At 43.4% G+C, this 19,927-nt stretch overlaps 1 long non-coding RNA gene across 1 annotated transcript in view; it reads right to left on the bottom strand.

Annotated features, from left to right (window-relative positions):
- Positions 1-19,927, bottom strand: part of LOC148004000 (uncharacterized) — a 59,413-nt gene that overhangs the window by 22,447 nt on the left and 17,039 nt on the right. The window contains exons 2-4 of the long non-coding RNA XR_015627085.1: positions 11,719-11,787; positions 8,574-8,631; positions 6,555-6,684 (exon numbers count right to left, since the gene is read on the bottom strand). This is a non-coding gene — a long non-coding RNA (uncharacterized LOC148004000). The remainder of the gene's footprint in view (positions 1-6,554; positions 6,685-8,573; positions 8,632-11,718; positions 11,788-19,927) is intronic.

Here is a 19,927-nt window from a genome sequence, read left to right on the forward strand (position 1 = left end):
TTAGAGAGTTAATCAAGAAAATAGCTAGGCTAAAAGTAATAAAATCAATGGAAATTCAAGAAATAAATGAGAAAGTGAAACTCGACACGGATATGAGTTTAAGGGGGATGACTTTTGAAATATCGTGGGACTAAGCAAGCAACTGGAGGTGGATGACTGGAAAAGCAGTAGGCCAAGGTGAGAAAGAGGCAGATGACACAAGCACAGCCCTCTTCTCTTTCACCCTCACAAGCCTATAAGGTGGTTCTCAGCATCCTATCTTTTCACAGGGTCTATGAGAAGAGGTACAGTCTGAGTCCAGGGATGGAAGAGAAGTCAGAGGCTTCTGTTTTGTTGTCCCCTCTCCCTGGGCACAGAGCTGGAGATGGACAAGTGCTAGCAAAGGACAGACACAGAGGAGCATTTCAGCCACACTGACCTGACTCCCAGTTAACCCTCAAAACTCCACAGTAAACTTCCAGTCCTGGACCTCCACACAGAAGGACTCTGGATCAACCTGAGTTCTGCAAGGGCAGAGAGCCCAGCGATTCCCAGAGGCTCACAAGAGCACCTGATCAAAAGGATACATTGCCAAACTCTCAGCTCTGCCAGCTTCAAAGAGAATCTCCTCTAACTCTCACTTGGGCTTGCTTTAGCTAGATAGATGCTGATGCCAGGCACTGCCACAGAAGCAGGCAAGGAAACTCGGGTTTGAAATTGGACAAACTCCCCTTCAGCTGGCTTCCTCTCACATAAGCCCCCTGAAAGCAGCCAGAGGAGGAGAGGATGACCTTAGAACAGCATACCAGTGCCCCCACCCTTGTCAGCAGCTGTCAGGGATAGGCCTGGGGAGAGTAGACCATCTTCTTGTCTTTAGACGATGCCCTATTCCAAGTCTTCCCTCTTCTGCCGCCAGTGTTGCTGACTAACGTACTGTTAAGTCTCTGGTAAGAGTGTAAAAGTCAGAGAAGGTAAGATGGCGATGATAACCAAAGAATTAGCACTAGGGATCAATGCTCTGGGTGTGAAAGTAAAGAAACTGAGGCCGGGAGGGTTAAAATATGTTGCCAAGGGTAATCTCATCAAATCATTCATCCACAGTGAAAAGTGTAACCCATGCTCCAGAGTCCCCAACAAGGACTGTGTTATACTCTGCCAACTTCTCTCTCCTGGCTCATGTCTTCACAATTCATTCAGCCCTGCTCTGTTTGCAGATGGCCTCGGAACTTTAATGTGAGCTTTAAAACACTATCAATAGAGAAGTGAATCCTCTTCAAACCCAATACATAAAGCATTTCCCAGCCTCTCCCTGGATTTCTGGGTCTATGTGGTTCTGACTGGGGATGTTGGGCCTTCCTCCTTCTCCTTTGAAATCCCTTTGGGGGAATCAAACGACCCTTTCACAAGTGGTCACATATCAGTTATCCCACATATCAGATATTTACGTTATGATTCATAACTGTAGCAAATTTACAGCTAATTAAGTAGCAAAAATAATTTTATGGTTGGGGGGGTCAACAACATGAAGAACTGTATTAAAGGGTTGCAGCATTAAGGAGGTTGAGAACCACTGTAAATAATCCAATCTCAACAGCAAATCAATACTGGTAAAAAGTAGGGGAAAAAAGTTTGTTCTGGGCCACATTTGCAAGAGTGACAAAGAGATGAACTGGCTTCTACTCTCCAGTTTCATCTTCAAGATCTCGCTTAAGCAGAGGCCTGAGTTTTACATATCTAAGAAGCCCTTGTAAAGTTGTGTTCCTCCCCCAAATGAACCCAACCTTGACTCTTCTGTAAGGTGACCTTACAAGTTGTAAATTTGTTTCCTGGAGAAAAGTTTCCTTTTTAGCTGGCACAGATTTAGGCTTCCACTTCTCCCAGCATAGGATTCCTGGGGGGAATCCATTGTCTTGGGGACCACTGTTTCAATAGTCTGATGGCCAAAGCCAGGGACATGAGAGTCTACAGTTTGTTTTCCTCTGGCCAGGTGAGATGTATCTGTATTTCCAAGGAAAAGCCATTGGCCATTATTTGCTGCCAACAAGTCTTCCAGGGCCAGAGAAGTCCCTTTACAGACAACTACAAGGAAGCCATATAAACCACCAAAGATCAGAGTCACTCTGCTCGGTGACCTAGAGTGAACTTTGCTCATTATAATCCATTTTAGTGGTAGTTATAAGGCAAAATTATATACACTAAGTGTCTCCACATGGGCGTTTCTGTCTACCATTTTGGAGCATGTGATGCCTGAAGTAGCATGGCTTCTAATTGAGCATTCTTAGGAATGTGCCCAGCCTCCTGCCTGGGACCAAGACTCTTTCCAATAAGATCTTCTGGCCTCATGCATTACTGCCTTGAGAATTACCCCAGTACACTCCTTTTTGCTGTAAGCAATATACCTGTATTACTCTTGTCTCCTGGCTATGCCTATGGGCTTTAACATTCACTGTTTGGTCCATTTTTGCATTGGAAATCACCATCATTCTTAGCAATAACTTAGGACTCAGCAATGACTGGATGGGGCCCTGGTGAAGTTTATCCTGCTGTGAGAGGAAAGAAGCAGGTAGGGATGCTGGGAGAGTAGACCACGACGAAGAATACGGACATATCACTAATCTTGTCACTTTACCTACACGTGCAACACTAGAAGAAAATGAGACTTAAGAAAAACAAGTAATTTGCCCAAGGGTCCACACCCTAGGAGGTCAAAGATGACTTTGTACCAGTTTACCCATTCAATATTTTAGGATCCCCCAAAAGAAGGTTGTACAGAGCTGTGGTGAGGGGCACAAGTTCCAGGCTAGCTGGATTTTAATCCTTCTCTGCCACTTTGGAGTGGGGGACTGTTGCTCAAGTAATTAACCTCTCTACACTTTTTCTCACCTGTAAAGTAAAAACAATGGTGATTCCTTCACCCAATAGGGTGTTGCCACAAGCGAACATGTTGGAAGCCGGCGAGACCTAACACACACTGACAAGCGCAAACTACTGTTGGCACTCTCTCTGCATCTCTCTTTACCTGGCAAGGCACTGTCCCCAAAATTAGACCCTCAGCTGTGAGGGCCTCTTTTGTCTCCATGGATCTGGGTCTAAAAAAAATTGGCTTGTCTGCTGGTAGTGGGGATAGGAGCCTCCCATACAAGGAGGACTGCCATAGCTGCAGCCACATGTAGAGACAGGCAGGGAGTCCCCAACAATTAATTGCTCAGCACCATGTCACTGCTGGTGACAAATTTGCAATTACTGTCTTTCAAAGAAGAAAAACATCTCATCGTCTCCCAGTTGTGGTCCCCCTCCCTGCATCCCTCCCCCACCTCCAGCCTCTAGCTTAATTTACATGGGATGCAGTGCCTGCCAGTTTCAAAGGGGAAAATAAGCCCACCCTAGGAGACGGACCCTGGGCCTCAGTGACAGGTTGGCTTTTCCTGCCTCAGTGATGAAGACTAGCCAGCTGGCATTGTTCCAATTAAAACTTGAATTTGAGTGGAGGCTAAGGAGCAGAGTGCAGAATGAGAGAAAAAATGGACACCGTTTCTTCAGACATGAGGGCCTATGCCAGTAATCCCAGAGTTCCAGTCTGAGGCAGGAGTGTAGTGAGTTTCTGGACAAATATCTTTCTCTCTCTCTCTCTCTCTCTCTCTCTCTCTCTCTCTCTCTCTCTCTCTCTCTCTCTTTCTCTCTCTTCCTGGTCTGTCTCTTCTTCTCTCCCTCCCTCCTTCTCTGTGTATGTATGTGTGTGTGTGTGTGTGTGTGTGTGTGTGTGTGTGTGTGTGTGTGTGTCTTGTTGAAGACAAATCTAGCATGTCTGGCAGGTAACATTGCCTAGGCCGTGTGTTTTTATCTTGCCTCAGACTTTTGCTTCAAAGAGTCTGAGAATAGACTTGAGAGAAAATGTTGAGTAAGGGTGAAGATCTCTGCTGAACAAGCACACATACAGACTTTGCTCTCTCTTGTGAGAGAGAGAGAAAGAAAAAGACACACACACACACTCACACACATACACACACACAGAGAGAAAGAGAGAGACAGAGAGAGACAGAGAGAGAGAGAGAGAGCTTTCACAAATGGATTATAGTTCAAAATGTGAAATACAATATCCTAAAACCTCTAGATGACATCATAGAGAAAAATCAAGGTGATTAAAGCATCAAAGCATAATCCAGGAAAGAATAACTCAACTTCAACATCATTAAAATTAAATGTTTGTGTTTGAGCTCTGACTGTGTCAATCTTGCAGAGAGCACAGTGGAGTAAGCAGTGACCCTCTCCAGTCCTTAGTCTACAACAGGTCGGGTTTGACTTGCAAACTCTTTCCATCCAGACCCCAGAGCTGAGGCCAGAAGAGGACATCAGATACTTGGAACTGGAGTTTCAGATGGTTGTGAGCTGCCCATGTGAGTGCTGGGAATGGAACCTAGGTCCTGTAGGTAAACAAGTAGTGTTCTTCACTGTTGGGCCATGTCTCTACAGTCTAGAAAGAAAAAAAAATTCTTAACATACAATTTTTAACTATGAGTCTCTCTCCTCTCTTTTATCATCCCAGAAAAGGACACAAGGTAAAGAAGGAGAACCAAGTACAAATGAGGTCAAGAGAACCAAGAGAGAAGGGACTCTAGCACAAGAAATGCCAAGAAAGAGAACACCTTGAGCGACAAGTGCTGGTGCTAGAGTACATTGTCCAAACCAGGGGCTGGCAGGCCAGAGATCCTGGCCAAATCCCCCATGCTGAGTCAGGGATCTGCATCTGCTGCTCAATGTCTGCTGACGCTGAAAATGCTATGCAATAATTACCCACCAAGTGCCAGGTTATTTCTGTCTCCAGCAGGAGGACAGAGCAGGAGAGACAGAGTCCAGAAATAGCAAAAGCAATTAGCTGGCTGGCTTCAGAGGACATAATTACTGTGTAGAGATTGGACCTGGCCAGGGGAATCTCAGCCTAGTTACTTGGCCCATGAGAAAAGGGCATCAACCAGCCCTTCCTGACCCTAACACCCAAAGGATAGGCTGGACATTAGCAATCAAGGTATCTCCTTTTTCCAGGAACTTTGTGAACCCAAAGCCCAAACAACTGAGGAGCCATGCCTGGTTAGTACCCCATGACCCTTATGATGGTCTTGGGGGACTTCAGAGAAGTATGCCAAGTAGCTATGGCCATCACAAAGAACTCATGTAAACTAGAAGAATGCAGTCCACATGGCCACTGCTTTCTTTTGTGTGGTGAGTCCTTCTTTGCTGTTCTTGAATAAAAGTGAACTTCCTAGATGCTGAGTCAATGAGGTGATAAATTGGCTGAGAGCATTTATGCAGACACTCCTGCGGACAAAGGTGTGAGTGAGAAGCTAGGGTAAGAAAGCTCAGTTTTCCCTCATTTCTCCCCAGGAGCGATAACTTTTCTGCTGAGGAGAGTCACTGTAGACTCTCAGTCAATCTTATTCAGCGTCTGTGGACTATGAAGAGTCAAATACTTCCTAGGAACAAGCCCCTGCAGAGCAAACCAGAAGTTCCCAGACTATGCTTCCTACTTGCTCTTAGCCTGATTCTACTCTTGCTTCTGCATCTTGGAGGCATGCAGAACTCCAGTCTGCCCAGCTCTCTAGACCCTTCCATGAGTGTCCCAAGGTGAGAGACAAACCACCAGTCAAGGCTGTGCAATAGCTTCCCGTCTAGCTCCCTCTGCCAGTGTTGGACATAGTGGTTGAAGGATGAGGGAAGACAGTGTAGATATGGAGTTAAGTCCAAATTCATCCACGGACTACTGTCTGGACTCACCCATTTGGGACATGCCTGATGCTTGGGTTCGTCTATGAACAGGTGGAATTTAATCAGGATAAAGGCAGACATTTGTCTCAGCACCCTGATGGAGGCTATTACCCTGATGTCCATCTGTCCCACTCAAGGCCAGTCCTGGTGATACCTTCCTCAGTGGAAGTCCAAACTCACCTCACTAGAGACTTGTGTCCATGTGGTCACTGTCCCTAGACACCCAGGCATCTTTAGCCACTCTAGGTCAGAAGACTCCAAATCCCTACCCGAAGCTCACATGCTTCTCAATTGGACACTATTCCAAGGAATGAACAAGGGCCAATGTGCAGTCATAAGGAACTAGAGCCAATATGCTGTGAGAAGCAGATTTGAAGCAGGATGAAATATGGAGTTCCTGAATTCTAGCCCTGATTCTGCTAGTTTTGTGATACCCCATGTAAAACATCTCACATCTCTGAAGTTAGCATTCTATGTCTTAAATGGGACATGATAGCTTGCTACAAAGAAAGTGTTTTCTACTCATTTCCCACCCTAAGCATTATCCCTAAGCCCTTAGCCATAAATAAGACCAGGCACTCATAAAGTTGTAAGACCAACGTGCCACAAACACAAGGAACTGTGGCTTGTGAGACTTTCTGGGCCCTTTTCTTCTTACTGACATGCCAGTCTTGGAAAGACTATCTTCACTCCTCTGCCCCCAGATGAGCCAATCTCTCTAGCCCAAAACAGAACATCCCATATTCTGCCTGCCTGCTGGAGACACTGTGAATAATGGAGTGCCATGTTTGTCTAATGGATTTATCACTACTTACGAATGCAGCTTCATCAACAATAGCAGGTGGAAATCGATGTCAAGGCAGCTAAGTGAGCTGCACACTCCCACTCAGCTTGGCATATATTGATGGTCTTTTGTCCACTTGGCATTTTGAACCCAATTTGGATCTGAAAATGGAAATAAAAATTCCCCTGGTTCTTCTAGTAGACAATCCTTTGGCCTCTTCTCAGGGCAGGGTATGTGAGCTAAGGCCACCCTATCAGCACTTAGAACTCACAGGAAATTCCTCTTAAGAATGGAGGGAAAGGCTCCTTTTGGAGACCCTGATTGGCTCATACAAACCCAACCCAAACCATCCCATGCAGATTCTAGGGACCAGTCACCCTATATTGAACTAGAGAAAGGACAGTTCCTTCCTGAGCATGTTGACGTGTGTGTGTGTGTGTGTGTGTGTGTGTGTGTGTGTGTGTGTATGTGTGTGTGTGTGCATGTGAGCATGTGCATGAGCATGTGTGCATTTGGTTGACATTCTTTTAACATGATATAACTATCCCATTTTTTAAAAAAATATGTGTCAAAGTCCACTGATGAATTATTACCCCTTTAGGGTCATATAACTTAAATATGATAATACAAATTTAGAAAGCTTAGCCACTGATACTATCTCAATCATTGTTATATTACATAGTAAAAAAATGGATGAGAGAAAATGAAAATATCTGCTTAACATATATGTATACATGCACAAACATGCTAATAACAATAAAAGAAACAGAAACATTTACATCAATTGCAGTTTTCATTTCTGCAACTAGTCGTGTGCATTTATCTGATACAAATTTATAACTTCCCCTTTCTCCCATATATTCTGTATTTCTTCCACCCTCTGAAAGTACCAGAATGAGTCTTTATTCTTTCCTACATAGGTGAATGTGAAGGTTTGTGTATATTTGGCCAGCGAGTGGCACAATTAGAAGGTATGACCCTGTTGGAGTAGGTGTATCACTGTGGGTGTGGTCTAAAAGACCCTCACCCTAGCTGCTGAGAAGTCAGTCTTCCACTAGCCGACTTCAGATGAAGATGTAGAGCTCTCAGCTCTGCCTGTACCGTGTCTGGCTCGATGCTGCCCTGATCCCACCTAATGATAATGGACTGAAACACAGAACCTGTACGCCAGTCCCAAATACATATTGTCCTTTTTAAGATATGCTTAGGTCATGGTGTCTGTCCACAGCAGCAAAACCCTAACTAAGACAGTGACATATATTATTACTGCTGAAGGCTCTGGGTCCTTTGCCATCTTGTCTGGATTAGGTTTTGTAGATTCCCACTGAACTTCCAAGATATGTGCGGTGGTAAAATAAGAATGGCCCCATAGGTTCATATGTTAGAATGTTTAGACCTCAGGGAATGGCACTATTTGAAAGGATTAGAAGGATTAGATGGTATAGGCTTCTTGGAGAAAGTGTATCACTAGAAGTGGGCTTTGAGGTTTCAAAAACCTATGCCAAACTCAGTCTGTCTGTCTCTGTCTCTGTCTCTGTCTCTGTCTGTCTCTCTGTCTCTCTGTCTCTGTCTCTCTGTCTCTGTCTCTCTGTCTCTCTCTCTCTCGCTCTGTGTATGTGTGTGTGTGTGTTTATGTGTGTGTGTGTATGTGTGTGTGTGTCACTCTCTCTGCCTGTGGATCAGGATGTAGCTTTCAGCTACTGTTCCAGTGTCAGACATGCTATCCTGCCCCCTGCCATGATGATAATGGGCAAAACATCTGATACTGAAAACAATAGCCAAAATGCTTTCCTTTGGAAGAGTTGCCTCGATCATGATGTCTTTTCATAGCAATAGAACACTGATTAAGACACTATGGTAACATCAAGAAATACAAAAGGATCTCTAAAGGATCTCTTGAATTCCAGACATAATCTTCTTACCTCCATTGTAGAGAATAAGTTTAATGTCCTCATGGCAGTTTGAATCAGAGCTACTTCCCACTCACTCTGAAACTAGAATATCAAGGCCAGCAAAGCATAAAGTCAGAGAATAGAAAGCAAAAACTTACCAACTGTATCATTAGGAGTGATAGTGATTCACCCCCTTGATTCCTGGATCAGTGCAGCCTGGTTTTAGGAGAAGTAATAACATATATGAGATGATGATTCAAGGCACACTGCCATCTGAAGAGCCCCGCCACAGCCCTCTGGGCTGGTGCCATTTAATTGGCACTGTATCTGTGTCTTTACAAAGTCATTCCATCATTTTATCAAGTCGTATGCTCAGGATAGTGGTGGACATGACAAGACCAGTGAATTCCATGAACATGAGCCTATTGCTGTACATCTTTGATTATGAAGTGAGTTTCTTGGTCAGAAGCAATGCTGTATAGTAATATATCACGATGGTGGATAGAACATTCTGTAAGCTGAGAGATGGTAGTTTTGGCAGAAACATTACATGCAGGAAAGGCAAATCCAGAAATAGAGAAAAGTGCTTATTTTGGAAGATACAAAAATTTCCATGATAAAAATTATCCAATGTAATAAATCTACCACTAGGTCACTAGTTAGTAGGTGGTGCCACACTGGGGGCTCAATATTGGTTTCTGCTGTTAGCAAATCTGTTATTAATGAACAACCATAACCAGGTCAGCTTTGGTAATACAAGTCCCATGCATATTATCTATTTCATGGCTACTTTGTTTATGAGGCCACCAGAGAAAGAAGCCAACTGTCCACTGAATGAATAATCCTATCTACTTGATTAATGAACTCCTTCTTCAATGAAGTCAAATGAGTATTTACATTGGACATAATTGTACTCTTACGCTTTTTTCATTTGGGGAACTCTAGATACATATATCTTACCCAAATAACTCCCCTACCAATTTTCTAGTCATGTACTTTCCAAGTATTTGACCATCTAACAAAACCATTTTATATAGCCCATGACTCAATATATAATCACATCTGGAAACTTCCCCTTCCAAGAAAAATGCATGACCATGAAGTTATTGCCACTGAGGAGAGTTTCCCTCATCACTGTGCTTCAGGATTGTCACAGAAATTGGTTGTAATGCTATCATTACCTACTCCTGGGTGGTTCTTGCATGTGCACAATAAGCCATCTATAAACCTGGTCCTAGACTTCTTTTCCTCCATCAGCTAACCATAGGAAATACACTATAAGATCAGATAAAATTTGAGAGCAGAAGGCATTGTAACTTGGTAATGACTACAGATACTTGGGCAAATCCTTTATCTTGTTTGTGCCTTCATGACCTGCTTGAGTCTAATCATGTATATATATTTCCATTTGATGACTGATCACTTCTGTGTCGATCACACTTTATGGCTTGGTAGGTTAGATAACAGCCAGCTGATGGGTGGGCAGCTCAGGTCACATGGTAACTTTTTGCCTTATTGTCAAGAATGTAGTATTTATCAAAGTCATGAGGTAGTTCAAGTACTATCTTTCAAAGGAAGAGTTGTCTTCAGATGAGGGGAGAGCCTTGTTCCAAAATTCCAAGAGTCCCTGTTGTGATTCATCAATAGGGACTTGCCATAAGCTCCAAAGAACATCCTTATCTGGTACTGAAGGTCTGGAGAATTGCTCAATTGCTGGTATCTTCAGTTCATATTAGAAATCTGAAAAAAATCTGGCTCTAAGAACATCAAGTGAATGCCAGAGCAATGGGATAGAACAATTCATCAGGGAGAGTGAAGGCAAGCCAACAAAAAGAAAAATTCCAATCCTTAATGTCATTTTATCTAAGTTGCCACTGGAAATTGCCATCCACACATAGGGTGGGCTTCCCATTTCAAATAATCTGAGCAAGAATGTCCCTTACAGGCATGCTCATCAGCAGCTTACATTGCTGTTGATTCTAGATTTAGTCTCGTTGACAGTCAAGATTATGTGTCTGGGTTGGAAGGCTTTAATTCAGTTTTAAATACAATATTTTTGTTTATTCTTTGAGAATTTCATACAGCACACAATGTACTTTGACCATATTTACCCCCACTGTTCTCCCTAACTCCTACAGAGATTACCCACAATCTCTTCCCTACTTTATATACTCTCTATTTTTTGACTATTGTTTTTTTTAAGACTTACCCACAAGTCCACATTTTTAAACCATATATTTGTGGAGGTGAGTATATTTGCTGGAGCATTTTGACATTATCAAGGATTACAACTTTAAGAAAACTTGATTTTCTTTTCTCCGGAAGCCATGTTATTTCTCACTCTTTCCGTGTGTGTGTGTGTGTGTGTGTGTGTGTGTGTGTGTGTGTGTGTGTGTGTGTGTAAACCTATGAATGTCAAAGGATAACATTTAGGAGTTGGCTCTCTCCTTCCTGCTTCCCGTCATCATCTGCATGCTATCTAAAACACCAAGCCATGAATATGATGTGCACAGATGCAATCAAGTAAACAAAAGTAGTATATACATAATTGTGTCCAAGCAGGTCCTGAGGACACAAGCAAGTTTCATGAAGAAGTTTCCCATGTGCTTCCTACAGTTTCTACTCCTGTTACAATGCTCTCTTTTCCTAAGCATTTATCTATGGCCTCATAGACTATGAAATATGATCTGGGGAAGAGAAGACAGGGGCTTGGTTTGTCAATAATTCTGCACACTATGCAGATACCATCCAGGAGTAGACATTTGGGGAACTCTTTACAGTGAGAAAAACTTTAGACAGTACACATCATTTACATTTTGCTTGGAAGGAGAAACTGTTATTTATCGTGTGTATGTATGTGTGTGTGTGTGTGTGTGTGTGTGTGTGGTGTGTGTGTGTGTGTGAAGGAGAGAGAGTCTGTCTCTGTGTGTATATGTCTGTCTGTCTGTGTTTGTGTCTGTCTATCTTCGTCTCTGTTTGTCTGCATGTTTGTGTGTCTGTCTGTGCATGTCTGTCTGTCTGCCTTTGTGTACTGAGCATGCATGTGCATGCGTTCCTGTGTGTGTGTGTGTGTGTGTGTGTGTGTGTGTGTGTGTGTGTGTGTGTGTGTGTGTGTGTAGGCACTCATGCCATGGCATGGCCAGATAACTTTCAGGAGTGAGTCATTTCCTTCTATGTGATTTCCAGTGAAGTGCCCTTTTTTACTTACTAAACCATCTCACCACCCTAGGTTGGATGTTGCTTTGAAAACCTGCATTAGTACATAGAAAGGCAAAGGGGGAAAGAAAAGCTGTGAAGCCTTACAAGTTATTCATTTCTGCTTGTTCAAGTATGTTCTCCACACCCACTGCAGCTCTTCAATGTGCTCAGTGTCTGTTGGGAAACATAAGAAAGACAATAATGATCCCTTTGGAATCCGCTGCAGATGGCAAGCACTGAGGATGCTTCAGATTAATTTTATTTATGAAAAATCATCTATTATAGGCAAGGTATTATGAGAATATCTGGGGGGAAAGGAGGTAGGGATGACAGAGGGCTTCCTCATTTCTTCTTGTTTTGTAATAGGTACCTTCATCATCGATGTTACTTCCAACTCTAACAATGACCCCCAGGGTTGAAATGAGAAAACAGGAGCAAGACTCCCTAAACTCTGCAAGCAGCAAAGAGCTAAGTTGGAATTTAAATTTAGGCTTGTCTAGCACCCACGCTCAAGCTCTTTGCACGCTGAGACGCAGCAAGGCAGATGTTAGTACTGCTCCACCTGACAACTTGGAAGATGTCCACAGCCATTTCTTGCTATGATCAAAAGGTTCTCAAACACTGGCATGCTGGATGACCTCCTGGAGGCTATCAGTCACAGAATGCTAGCCCCACCTAATGTGTGTCTTCTCCAGGACCTCTGGAATAGGTCTCAAAGACATAGATTTTTAATAAGTACACAGGTGGTGCTGATGTTCTTTGGCCAGGAACCCTGTTCTGAAAGTCATCGCTGCAAATGCCACATCCTTGTGCTTAAGAACTCAAGACACCCCACAGCAGTTCAGTGAAGTTGCCACAGAAAGTTTCAGGGCATCACCGGAGGGTTTGTCCCATCTCCCTGGAGCCCCCACTGCCATCTGGTAGGAAAATGGGCTCTGCGCCTCGGTGCTCTCAAAATTCATGAGCCCCATAGGCTCCCTCCATGTGAACCTAGCTGGGTTCTCTCTGCTGCCCTCCCTTTCTTGTTCTTAATTAAGATTCCTTCCTTCCAGATGGCAATGTGCCTTACTCTTCTGTCTTCCTTGCTTCTCTGATGGAGGCAGAGTGATGATTCTGTCTTATTTTAAAAGGTGTAGGAGGGCAGGGTGTATATCTGTGGGAATATCTTGTTGCTGAGATCACATTCCCCAAAAGTATTCATGTATATTAAATAGATGTACAAGAAAGGAATGGAAGGCGCTATTCCCACTTTACAGATGGGGATTTGAAATCAATTAAACCCAGGTTTAACACCTATAGTAATACTACTATTGACAACATTTCTACAAATGAATGCTTACTGTGCTATCATATAAGCACAGGTATGTTTCATCTGATGCTCACACAACCCTTTGAGGTATTAGTCATTATTAAGTTATCACAAATACATCATAGCCTCATACTTTCTGAGCCCTGTCACTGCCTTATCTCATTTAATCCTCCCAAATTCCCCATGGGTATCACATAGGAAGTCACAATATCAGGTGTAAACTCAAATCCATGATTTAATTACTGCACTCCCTGTGAGTATTGACATTGTAACCTCAGACTTCTAGGTTTCTAGGATGATGGTTTCACCCACTCCAACCTCTGACAACCTAGTGGTCCCAGCATGCTGTAAGACACACAAAGCATATTGTTGGTTCTGCCGTTAAATACTACAACCTTTGGGGCTTGGGTGTTCCCATTCCCCAGGTCAATGTGATGAAAACATAGTCTCCAAATTAATTTCTTAATGGAAGTTGGAGCTGTGGCCTTTTGGGTGCAATTAGAGCTAGATGGGGATATGAGAATAGCACGGCCATGAAAGTTTAATGGGTTAATCAGAAAAGGAAGGGTGATTTGTGCTATCATGCTTTCCCTGCTTCACCATGTGATGCCTTCCACCATGTTATGATAAGACTCTCAGGATGGACTTGTCTTCGTATTAATCATTATATTAATGGGTTTATCTGAAAAGGGAGGTTGACTTGTGCTGCAATACTTTCTTGGTCTCACCATGCCACATTATAAAGCAGCAAAAGAAGCCCTTAACAGATGTTGACACCTTCATCTTAGACTTTGAGCACCCAGTATGGTGAGATATAAACTCCTTTGTAATTCACACTGCCTAGAGTATTCCGTTAGTCACTAAAAACTAAACTAGGTAATCTCCTGCTTTCCCATGAATTCTGGGGACTGATGACATTTTGAAAGGATTCACAATCTAAGTTGCATTTGAGGAGAATCCAAAACTATAAGTTGTGGTTCCCTGTTGGTCATTGCTTTCAAATGGGCCAAAGTAGGATGACCATAGAACAGATCTCAGGGAGCCTTCCAGGTCTCTGTGGGTCTGCCTCCTAAGCCCTTTGAACATTCCCAGAGGGAAGGGTGCTTCTCAGAGCACTGTCACAGACCTCTTCTTTTTGCCTTTGGATTGTTTTCTGCAAAAGGAATATACACCCAGACAGCCCTGGGCCACCATGTCCTTTCTGGAGAGCAGGGAGTGATGGTGAAAGGGAATTCAGGAAGAGTATTGACTGGCAACTCAGAGGAACAGTTAGGGTATGTGGGAAAAAGATAACAAATCCTGGCTGAAGGGTGCCATCTTGGAGCTCCCTGACAACCAACATGCTTCTTTACTACTTTCAGGTGCTCAAGTGAGGAGAGGCAGGATGGAAAGAGAGGGGCAGGGAAGAGCTGTCCATCATCCTTAGGGATGCCCTTGAGACTCTGGGCTTATTTCTCAACCTGTGGGCACTGTGATCATTTTAAGACAGAGGTGGGTGAGCTGCAGACGACAAAACTGAGTGCCAATCTCCTTCCAGCCACCCAAAGAGCCTGATGCCAGAAGGAATGGAGGAGGCACCATATGCTTGGTGCAGGCTCTTCAGCTTGCTTCATTCTCCACAAGCTGCTTCCTTGACAATGTGTGTCTGCCTGTCTCTTTAGGAGACTTGAAGAATGAGACTCATATCCATTCATCTCTCAGAAAGGAAAGGGAGCCAAAAACTTGCCTGCAGTGGCTCACCCGCTCCAGAGAATCCATCCTTCTAGCTACTAGAAAACTTAGCTTCTCCAGAAGCTGGCTACTTCCAAGGGAACAGGTAGGTAGGAATGAGGAAGGTGCTTGATATGACCCCACTAGTGATTAATGACAAAGGAAGCTTCATATAAGATGGCGTCACAATGCACAGCCTGTGGAAAGGGTCGTCAGGCCCTGTTCTCATCATCTTCTACCTCTCACTGGGTGTGTGAATACTGTATAAGCAAGACTCGCAGTTTTCTGTAAGATTCTAGAAGACGAAACAGCAGCCAATTGGTTAAAGACTAAGGAATGTAGTTATTGACTCAGTAAAAGAAATCACAATTATACTCTGAAGTGGTGAGAGATTTTCAACTCAAAAGTTTAAGCAGTGATGTGGACTGTCAGTCAGGAAGTGATGGGCGAAACAGGATGCCTACCCAAGGGGAGACTGCTCAAGATGAGTGTGAATCTCTCCATCCTAAAACCGAGCTTCAGACTCCAGTCCCTATGACTTGACTCAGGTGAGCTAGTCCCACTGCTTACCTGTGACCCATGAACTAGCTCAGAAGCTACTGCAGAGAACAAACATGTACCCTGACAAAGCCTCATCCAAGCCCCTGGCTGAAATGAGCACACAACAAAGCCAGGATTTATGACAAACTCATAAATGATTAGAGGCCAACAACAGTGATCTCTCAACATGGCCAGTATGTCAGGTACACACCCAACTAAGTGCACCATACTGGGATTGTAAAAAAGTGGGGAGGTGGGCAAGAGCCATCTTCATAACTGATCTAACAGGAACATGCATCCTATCTAGATTGTTAACAGTTGTGTGAGGCGGGTAAGAAGTCTTAAAATACTAAAGAGGCTGGGCATGGTTCACTCCTTTAATCCAAGCGCTCAGGAGGCAGAGGCAGAGGATCTCTATGCCTTAGAGGCCAGCCTGTCTACATAGGGAGTTCCAGGACAGCCCAGACTTCATAAAGAGACCCTTTCATTAAGAAAAGAGAGCCTTAATTTCTGACAGTAAAGGCTGACATCTACTCACATTTCAGAGCTGTTTCTGCTTCATTTCTTGAGAATTATCTTTTTGTTTCCTTGGCTGTTTTCCTCTCAATTGTTTTTTTTTTCTTTTTTCTTTTTGGAGCTGGGGACCGAACCCAGGGCCTTGCACTTGCTAGGCAAGCGCTCTACCACTGAGCTAAATCCCCACCCCACCCCCCTTTTTTTAATAAGGGCTCTTAGGGAAAACTTTGACCTTCATCAGCCATCAGAATTCCAAATATCTTCCCTGATTTTGTTGCTTGGATTTATTTGCGTATGGTAGGATTTACTTCGCAGTATTCTTTTTACTTCTTACATAATTCAAATTGCCAAGACTGAAGATTTCTAGATTTTATTTGTTTATTGACTGTCATCCTTAGAAAGTCCTGCCCATCCGGAGACTGCAAATAATTACCCATGTTTTAATTTTTCTTATAATTATATGGTTTCATATTTTAACCTTCAAAATGTTGATCCATTTGGAGTGTGTATCGAGATGTCTATTAATACCCTAGTTGTAGTTTCAACAGCAATTTTCTCAGTCAGTTGCGCTATTATGCCAACACCACTTACTCAATAAACCATCCTTTTTCTCGCTAATTTAAGGATAGTGGAGAGAGTTCCTTCATGTCACTCTGAATTTCTCCCATGCATCTGGTGCTATTTTGAGACTTTACATCCTGCATTGATCAGACTTCCTATCCAGGCACCCACACCACACCTGCTATTTCTTACAGCCTTAAACTCGAAGTGCAGTCCTTACCACCTGCCACTGAACATCTGTTTTCAGATTTTCTTAGATATCAATGCTTGTTTATTTTTCCATGTGAATCTTAGGTAATTTTTCAAACCAAATCTCAAAACATGCCATTTTGTTAATCCATATGAGATCAAACAGGTCAACAAGAGACAACCTACCACTTCGTAGCAAGGCTTACATCTGCAGTCATTAGCAAACGTGTCCCGTGGTAAAGCTTGCATGCCTGGGCTTTTCCACGGGCAGGTCTGGCGAGCAGCAGGCTGAGGTACCTGGCAGCACACTAGGACCCTGTGGGTCTAAGTGGTTTCTGTCTTTCTCCTCTGCCCTTCTTGGAGCTGGCTCCCATCCTCTGGGTCACCCCATCCAAAATGTGCAACATTGTATACCCCTGACATCCCTATTCCAGTAAGGAAGACAGTAAAAGGCAAAGTGGCCCTGTGCCAGTCACTTGACTCCCCCACTCCCACCCCTGCTTTGAAGGAGATTTCTTGGAAATCTACTTACCAAGTGTCACTAGCATAGCAAAAGTAGAGTCTCCCAGAGAGCTGGAAAATGTGGTCATTTCAGCTGGGCACACCATGCTGAAATCAGATTGTTCTTATAAGAAGATAGAAGGAAGCTGAAGAAGCAGGCTGCAGACTCTGTTCCCTGCAGTAGAAAATAAGAGCCTTTGCCTGCTCTCCAGGTCTAGGACTTCTTTGGCACTGTCTTGCCTTTGTCTCTTCACCACCACACCCCTGAAACTGCTATCGATTACTACCTTTCCAAATTGACCAACCAGAGCTGGATGTGGACACACTATTGCAACACCTCAGCAGGCCAACTGTCAGATCTCCTTTGCAAAGCCTTCTGTGGTGTGGTCTAGGACACTTGGGTTGCCTTCCTTTGACCTGACCAGCTGCTCCATCCCATTCTCCTTGGCCCTTACATCCGCTTGCTCTGTTTAATCAAACTTGCTATAGTTTGGATTTTATATGTCTCCCAAAAACCCATACGTTAAAACCTTGATCTCAGAATGGCACCATTAGGAGGGAGTAGAAAATTTAGAGGAAGGACCTAATGCCTAAAGGAAGCTAGATAGGGTATCAAAGGTACTCTTCAAGGAGTTGTGGGAATCTCTCTCTCTCTCTCTCTCTCTCTCTCTCTCTCTCTCTCTCTCTCTCTCTTCCTCTCTCTCTCTCGCTCTCTCTCTTTCTCTTTCTCTGTGTGTATGTGTGCGTGTGTGTGTGTGTGTGTGTGTGTGTGTGTGTGTGTGTGTGTACATGTGATTGTTTTGCTCCAGGAAAACTCATGAGATAATATACATCATCAGCTACCTTCACCACCGGGACTGAGCTAATGCAGGTGCCCCGCCCTCAAACTACCAAACTTCATGTCAAGTGTTTTCTCTCTATTGCTTTTGGTGTCTTAGATATTTTTTACTGTAGTAATACAGAAGCTAACCCAACTTTCTTTGGGGTACAAACAGTCCCATGAGTGTGTATGTACTTATCAACACTCTTCAGATATAAGTGTTCAGCTCTACATAGCTCAGAGTTGCCTAGTGCTTTGAAGCCAGCACACCAAGTGCATGCAAGGCTGCTGAGCAGCTGCATCTCTCACAAGCTGTGACAAGAATGCAAAATGATGCAAACACGTTGGGAAACAGCTTGTCGGTTTCATATAAAATAAAACACACACTTAACCCTAACTCAGCAGAAACATATGCATCCACATAACATTTGTATATAATTTCTAAAAATAGCTTTATTCATAAATGACAAAAAAACGTCTGTGAGGAGGAAATTCCAAAAGTTCTAAAGGCAAGTTGACAATCACATGCTGGTATAGCCATATAATGAAATACTACTTGGCAATATAAAGGAACTCCTGTAATATGGAATTCATCCTAGTAAATCATGCTAAACAAACAGAAAAACGTTGGCTCCCAGACCAGATCTACTCAGTGGGTATGTCTGTGTGATATGTGTGGAAGATGCAGGCCATAGAACCATGAAGTAGAACAGTAATTTCCCGTAGCCGTGGAAGAAGCAGGGGAAATAACCACAGTATCACAGGATGTGTATTTGACAAAATTCATAGGTCTTGATGCTCAGAAAGGTATGCAGTTAATACATTATTAACTGTAAAAAAACAATCCAGCCTTCATTTGCTTCCTGGACTGCACATTCATTTATCCTTCCTTCTGAGGCACAGGACTCAAAATAGGATCTATTAGTTCATTCAGAGACATCTCCATTCATGAAATTCCTATGAGAATAGTGTATGTCCTTAACAACGCTTCTTGACTGATCTTTTTCACCTGTCTCCTTCTAATTGTTCAATCTTCTTGTAATCTGTGTGTTAAAGGCCCTCCCCATCCTGTCCTGGCTATTGACAGTTTTGGAGACCTTTGCTCTATCACTGGGCAGCATCCATAGCCATGGCCCAGCCATTTAGAGTTGGCTTCTGATCTGGCTGTAATACCATCACTACACCTCACCCCTATCCCTGCTGTGGCCCAAGTACTTTCCCTGTGTCTGCAGTGGACTGCTGTGGTCTATTCCACCAAGTGTTCGTGTTTAACAACCAACATAGTCCAGATCACTGGAAATTCTCCGTGTCTGAATCAAGTCCATGCTCTCCCCAGACCTCATGGAAGGCAGGCTACCTATACCCAATGTCCTGCAACTAGTCCTTGTGAGTTTATATTAAGATTATATGCCTTTCTTGCCATCTGTAGCCCATCTTTTTTTAATCCCTGCACATATATGTAGCTGTCATGTGTTTTAGTCTTCAATACAACTTTCATTGTCATTTCCACAAAGCCAAGTCATCTCAGCAGCTACTTTTTATTCAAACAAGTCTAAAATAAATGCTTCTGGGTTGACATTCCATAAGCTCTACTGTTTCCCCCATGCCTAGGAAAACATGTTCAAGCGATATCTCAAGTTACATGCATGCTCTGAGTCACTAATGATCACCGAGCAAGGTGAGCCTGACTCCTTTCCCTATTCCCAATCCATACCCTAATCCCACTCAGCACACAGACCCACTGGTGACTTGGAGATACTGGGTTCATCTGTGGTCTGCAGCTCTGTGTGCTCACTCTGCGTTCCTCAAACCTTTCTGACCTGTCTTCCCATCTGTTTTCAGTTATCAAAAAATGCCTGGAGGGAAAGGGCATAATCTAAAGAGAAGTTTAACGTACAGAGAAATCAGAACTCAGCTTACAGCCCTAGCACAGGGCTGTGTTCTCAGAACATCTGTAGCAGTTCAGTCAAAGCAGCTTTGGTTAACAGGTGGTAGAGACCATTGAATGGCACTCAAAGGCTTTCTCTTAAAACCTACCAGAGCTTTTCGGTTCTCTAAGGAGCACAGGAATGAAACCTAACTACTCAGTTCTCCAGGACAGTTTCCCAGAATTGGAAGCACCTTATCCTAATGCCCTGCAATAAAGTAGGCTGAGGGTTGTGTGACTC

This window comes from Rattus norvegicus, chromosome 8, assembly GCF_021556685.1.
Source record: "Rattus norvegicus strain SHRSP/BbbUtx chromosome 8, alternate assembly SHRSP_T2T, whole genome shotgun sequence".
In the NCBI taxonomy this organism is placed as follows: domain Eukaryota; kingdom Metazoa; phylum Chordata; class Mammalia; order Rodentia; family Muridae; genus Rattus; species Rattus norvegicus.